The sequence below is a fragment of the Sceloporus undulatus genome, chromosome 2 (assembly GCF_019175285.1).
Source record: "Sceloporus undulatus isolate JIND9_A2432 ecotype Alabama chromosome 2, SceUnd_v1.1, whole genome shotgun sequence".
Classification (NCBI taxonomy): Eukaryota; Metazoa; Chordata; class Lepidosauria; order Squamata; family Phrynosomatidae; genus Sceloporus; species Sceloporus undulatus.
This window is the reverse complement of record NC_056523.1, coordinates 182,781,537-182,788,798: the sequence shown is the minus strand read 5'-3', so window position 1 is coordinate 182,788,798 and position 7,262 is coordinate 182,781,537.

Below are 7,262 nucleotides of genomic sequence, written 5' to 3'. Positions count from 1 at the left end.
GTGGAGGGAAAAAGAAGGAAGGCAGTAAGACAGGGAGGAGAGGGGAGAGAAGCAAGAGAAAAATGGAGAGAGAAGGGAAAGACTTTCTGAAGGTGTCCAGAGGGCACTGGATGAAGGGGTGAAGGGCTGCTTGTCTTTCCCAGCTCCAATGGGAACAACAAGTGTGCCCTTCCAAAAAATAGATTCCAAGCAGGCTCCATTTTCATGGTCGGAACGGGGGGGCCTTTTGGAAAGGATTAAAATAGCGAGGCAGAACCGAATCAGGATGCGGGTTATTCCTCCAGTGTGAATAGGCCCCAAGATTCTATGTATTCGTGCATGGCAGAAGGAGGTTGGACTGGATGATCCTTCAGGGTCCCTTCCAGCTCTGAGATTCTATGATTCTATGACATTATAGGAGCAAAGCTCAATATTGTCACATAGAAGGCATATCAACTGAAAGCTTGAGAGGGAACAGAAGTAATCGCCATCGTGGAAATGTCATGCTTAGAGTTTTTCTACAAATTTTAAAAAATAAAAATAAATTGCCAACCCAGTTGATCCCCAAAATTTTCACAGGGACTAGTAGCATGAGTGGTTTTGAAGTTCCTGACGTGCTCTGGATTCAAGATGCTTCTAGAGCACATAATTGGTGTAAAAATTGTGAGTTAGTTTCTTTCCTTGGGCAGGATATGGTTGTTAAAATCCTATAATGTGAATTTCACACCCTCTTCCTTTTCCCAAAGTGCCAGTTCATTCCTTTTATAGTGACTTTAGAGCACCAAGCGACAAAAGAGGCAGCAAGTTCAGTAGTGGCAGAGAGATGGATTAAACCAGTACTGAATTAGTAGAAGGGGGTTAGTAGTGGATGAATTGCAAGAATGGAGATACTTGTACAGTAAATGCCCATGCCTTTTACTATCACCACCACAACACGAGTCTACTACTGTTTTACTATCAATTCACTATTGCTTCACTATCACTTCACTATGGATTTATTAACAAGTTACTAGTGGTTTACTAACAGTTTGCTACTAGGTTATTAGCAGTTTGCTACTAGGTTAATAATAATAATAATAATAATAATAATAATAGGAGGTATTTATATGCCACCCAATCACTGGGAATCCGGTTACTAATATTATTAAGTTTATATTTTTATTATTATATGTTAATATAATAATATATATTAATATATTATTAATATTAATATTATTAGATTACTAATAGTTCACTATCAGGTTACTTGCAGTTCACTAGTATGTTACCACTGATTTGCTCCCAGTTTTACAGATCCTCTCTAATGGCTTATGTTGCATGACTTTCCTTAGTGTCAACCCACCCTGAGGAAATAAAGTAGTTTGACACTGGTTTAAGTGGTGTAGCACCATCCTATATGGAAACCTTGGGATGTTCGCTTGTGCAAAGTCCTTGTTTTGCAAAATCTTTAGCCTTCAGCACATGTGGGATTACAATGTGAAATTTGTAGTTTTCACAAGATCTTTAGCCGTTTCTAAGAACGCCAGAGGTCTCACTAAATGCCCAGGATTTCTTCTTTTTTTAAATAATAATAATAATAATAATAATAATAATAATAATAATTTTATTTATACAAAACATAATATATATTTAACACTTAACATCCATTTAGCATACAAAACATGAACAACTACTACAAATTACAAAATCACTCCTAAAATATAAAGGTGAAATATTTAAATAAATAATAATCTACACACTCTTGGTGTTTATTTTATGGTATTGTCCATAGAAGTCTGTTGATTTAGAAACTAGGTCCTAAATAAAAAGAAAAGAATTTCTCTAGTACCAGTTGTGTCACATTACAGTTGGTGTATTAACTTCTGAATATATCCTCTATCATTTTGTATATCTGTGAAGATACCTATCTATTCATCCATTGTATTCCCCTTACTTATCTATATCTAATACATTCTTAACTTTTCTTTCTAGATTAAGTTCTTATAGTCCCAATGATATTTATATATCTTCGCATTATCACAGTCATTCTCATCCCAAATCTCACCTAATCAATTAGTGCTATCCCTGTATCTTTTATCCTTTCCGATTTAATATAATTAATCCATGTTTGCCATATCTTATAAAAAACCTGTACAGATTAATTTTTGAAAGGTAAGAGAGTTTATCCATCTCGAAAAAATCATACATTTTTATTTTCCATTCATCTATTGTTGGTACTTCTTTCTGCTTCCACTGTAATTGACCCCCCAAAAATGACTTTTCTTTCTTTACTTTCCATAGTCTGATCTTCCACAATATTCAAAAGATACATTTTAGGATCCACACGATTATTTAAATTAAATATCTTTTTAATTTCTTTATGTATCTCTTTCCAATATTTTTTTAAGCACCTTACAATTTCACCATACATGTAGAAAGGTTCCTAAATTTGCTTGACATTTGCAACACATACCATTGTTACCTTTAAACATTTTTGATAACCTATAAGGAGTTAGGTACCACCTAAACATTGATTTGTATATGTTTTCCCTAATTTCAATATTTACTGTATATTTAATTCTAACTTTCCACGGCTTTTCCCATTGGTCAAGTTCAATTGTTTGTTTTAAATCCATTTCCCATTTAACCATAAATTCTTTGATTGTTTCGTCTTCTAACTCCCATTTAAATATCAAATTATATAATTTAGAGATTCTATTTTTAATCATTTTTCATAATTAGATCTTCCAACTCCTGATCACAAGGTCTGATTCCATTTAATTTAATGTCCATTTTATATCTTTCCAATAGCTGCCTATAAGCAAACCAGTTGCAAAAAAATCCTTCCTTTAATATCTCATCCTATGTTTTCATAATTATCATATTTTGATCATATTTTGTTATATCCACATATTGAATCCATTTTTCCTGACTACAGTATATACTTTTAAACAGAGCTTATCCTGGCGAAGCCCACATTGGAATTTTTGGACACCATTTAGCTTTATATTTCATCCAAACCCTGAGGAGTGATTTACGGATGAAATGGTTATTCAATTTCTGTCCATTTTAAATTTATCCTAGAACAGGTAGCCATGAAATCCGTATCTTAGATCGAACCCTTCTATTGTTAACAATCTTTTTGTTTTCTAGTTTAAACCAGTCAATAATCCACTCCAGGGCACATGCATAAAAGTACCACTTTAAATTAGGTAGAGCTAATCCTCCTTTTTCTACTTTATCCTGAAGTATTTTTATTTTAACTCTTGATTTCTTTTTTTGCCAAATAATCCTCCTAATGTCTTTATTCCATTTTTCAAAGGGCACGTCGTTTGTAATAATGGGTAAATTTTGAAATTAAAAAAAAAATCACTGTTGACAAAATAGACATTTTTATTGTTGCTATCCTACCTAACCACGAAATGATTAAATTTCACCATCTTTTAAGTTCCGTTCTAATTTCCTTCCATAATTTATCATAGTTGTTGTGGAACAGATTGGTATTTCTTGTTGTTAATATAATACCCAAATATTTTACCAATTTCTTTCTCTGAAAGCCCGTCTTTTTCGTTAAATCTTTTATTTCATTGTTTGAAATATTCATAGTTAATATCATGGTTTTTGTCCTATTAATTCAATAACCTGCCACTTTCCCATAATGTTTAAGGATAAGCATCAGATGATCAACACATTTGCTTGGGTTTGTTATCATCAAAACAAGATCATCAGCATATGCTCACAATTTAAATATCTCTTTTTTAACCTTCACTCCTTCGATCTGGTGATCATTTCTAATATTCAGGAGAATCTCTAAGGACAGAATAAATAATAATGGGGACAAAGGGCAACCCTGCTGCATTCCTTTGTTGATTACGAATGATGAAGTTCTTTTTCTGTTGACCAAAACCCTTGCTTTTTGATATGAATATATATGTTTAATCCAATTTAAAAATTTCTCCCCAACATCCAATTTCTCCAACACCCCAAACATGAAGTCGCATCTAATGTTATCAATACGTTCTCTGCATCTAAAAAAAAACATGGCCAATTTTTAATCTATTTTTTCATGAATTTTAATAATATTGATCAGGTTTCTACTGTTATCTTTAATTTTTCTGTTTGGAAGAAAGCCATTTTGTTCTAGATGGATCCAATTCGATAACATATTTTTTAATCTTTATGCCAGAATTGAAGCTAATAATTTATAGTCTGAATTTAATAATGCAATTGGTCTATAATTATTTGAGTCCAATGAGTCTTTATTTTCTTTTGGTATCCTTGGCCGGGGGGACCTTGAAACCGTTGTACATGCTCTGGTAACCTCTCGATTAGATTTCTGTAACGCGCTTTACATGGGGCAACCCTTGTACCAGACCCGGAAGCTTCAATTAGTGCAGAATATGGCTGCTAGGCTGGTTACTGGATGTTCCAGAGCCAGCCATATAACACCAGTCCTAAAAGATCTTCATCGGCTGCCTATTCGCTTTCGGGCCGAATACAAGGTGTTGGTTATCACCTATAAAGCCCTAAATGGCTTGGGCCCAGGGTACTTGGAGGACCGCCTCTCCCCATATAATCCGCCCTGCACTCTCAGATCGGGTGAGAGACATCTTTTAAGAGTTCCAGACACTAGATATGTTTCATCTTGGAGGGCCTTTTCTGTTGCAGCCCCACAGCTCTGGAACACCCTCCCCAATGAGCTCCGTACTTCCACCTCCTTTGATGTCTTTAAGAAGAACCTGAAAACTTATTTATTCCGCCAGGCTTTTCCCCGTGAGCCTTGTTGTTATGCTTTTCCCCCTCAATGTTTTGTTGTATTCCATTCTACACAACCACTTGTATGATTGTTGTTGTTTGTAATTGTTTTTATTGTATTTTGTAATACTGTTGGGGTACGGGATTGTGATGGTTTTACCTGTTTTTATCCTTGTTGTACACCGCTGTGATCCTTGGAACAGCGGTATAGAAATAAAATTTTATTATTATTATTATTATTATTATTATTATTATTATTATTATTTATTACATTAATTGTAAAATACTTACAACTACTTTACTGCTATCCACACCTTCCAGCTCTAGCATTCTTTGTATTCCTGCATGGCAGAAGGCGTTTGGACTGGATGCCCCTTGGGGATCCCTTCTGACTTTAGGATTCTATTTATTCCTACTTACAATGTGGTGAGTCCGTCCTGTGCAGCAGACATGGTCAGAAATGGGAATGTAGAAACTCTGTTTTGGAGGCCAGCCAACACATAGTAATGGTATTGGTATTGTGGAGAGAGTCTCGTGTTGCTGCTGGTCATGTGCAAAAATGTATGGTGTTGTAGGGCATCCTCTGTTACATTGCTTATAAAATTCATGGAAGAAGTTATAATAAAGAAATAAAGATTTTTTTTTGTTATGGGAATAAAAAAGAGAGAAGAAGATAATGTTATGTATATTGATAAAATTGATAAAATCAAAGTTTACTCAATGATTATGGTAAAGAAGGTTTAGGGAATAAATGTAAGTTAAATTAATTGTTGGCATTAGGAGAAGGCAGAAAAGTGTAAAGTACACAGAAATAAGGAAGGAGGATAAAATAACAAAAACAAGAATAGAACAAACATGAGAAGAATTCTAAGTAGAAGGAAGTCAAGCTGTTTATGTTATATGTTTTTAAAGAATATGCTAGTCACTGTATGTAAGTCTGTCCTGCCAGATGTGTTATATGTGGTAGGTAATATGCCTATATGGATGTCTTATGTTATCTGTGTAAGGTCTATGGTCTGTTTATAAATGTTTGTGATCAAAATACAAATAAAAAATAAAATGCATGGAACTCATACGAGAGTGGGTTTGTCTCAGGCCCAACACTTGAAAGTAGAGCTAGCCTCAATGAATCCTTTGCCCAGAACAGAGAGATGCATAGTTCAGAAGTGAAGGAAAGAGGACTGGCATAAACCCATTCCCATGGTTAGACAACCTCCTGGCAAAGTTTGGACTTACAGCTTGGTTTTCCACCTCCAAGATGGCAGGGGACCAAACTGAATAGTCCATCTTAAATGTGAATAAAATCTGATGGGTCACAGTATGCTAGGTGTCTTCCTTTGGACAAATGTGATAATCATCCCTGTGGGTTCATTTGAACAGTGAGATGAAACAGATCACCAGAACATTTTCCCCTGAGTTCTCTCTCTAGTGTCATGGGGGCTGTTCAGAGTTCTCTAGTATTCTAAGGACCAAGAGCAACAAAACAGACTGGATGGACAGCTTGAATGCAGGTGGTGGATGTCTGTTCTATAGAGCTCCTAATTATGTGCATTGAATAATTGTTGAGAAATGCAAAAGGGGCTTATTTCCTTGCCTCAGCCCAGTGTGTTCTCAGGTACATTGTGTGCACTAGAGATTCCTAAGTTTGTGATGGCATAACATTCTTTTATTTTTTTTTTATTTGTTTTGTGCTCTCACCCATAGAAGACCTGCTCCTCTGGGCCACTGCTTAGCAGCCACCCTCACAGAGAAATTAGTGGTCCTAGACTTATCACTAATCTAATACATTTGTTGGTATGTGCTCAATCATGTAAAACCATTGGGTGACCCTGGAAAAGTCACATTCTCCCAGCCTCACAGTATGGCAATGACAAACCTCCTCTGAAGAAACTTGCCAACAAAACCCCATGGTAGGGACACCTTAGGGTCATCATAAGTCAGAAATGACTTCAAGGTACATAACACAAAAAACAACAACCACTGTGTGTGTGAGGAACATGACAGTGAGGACTGACTTAAGACAGGTGAATTCCTGCACCTTGGGAAGATGTCAGAAATGAGACCACCTCCCCTGCCCCACAATGCCCAATCTCCTAGCAGGTAAAGAGGAAGATCATGATGGCAACCATCTGAAATTGTTGTTGTGTGCATTCAAGTCATTTCCAGCTTGTGCCAAACCTAAAGTGGGGTTTTCATGGCATATTTGTTCAGAGGGGGTATGCCATTGCATCCTATGAGATAGAGAAAGTGTGACTTGCCCAAGGTCATCCAGTGGGATTACATGGCTGAGCCGGGACTGGAACCCTGGTCATAGTCCAGTGCTCCATTCTGAAATTGCAGGCTCATATCAGTGGTGGCAGACCATGAAGTTCCACCTGTCACAAACCCGAATCAGTCCTGTACTTGGTGTGACACACCCTTCACTCTTTTGGCTTAGGCAGAAGAGGTGCATTTCAGACAAAAGTCTCCTTAGGAACCAGAAAAACCAGGAAACCAAATATATATATATATATATATATATATATATATATATATATATATATATATAT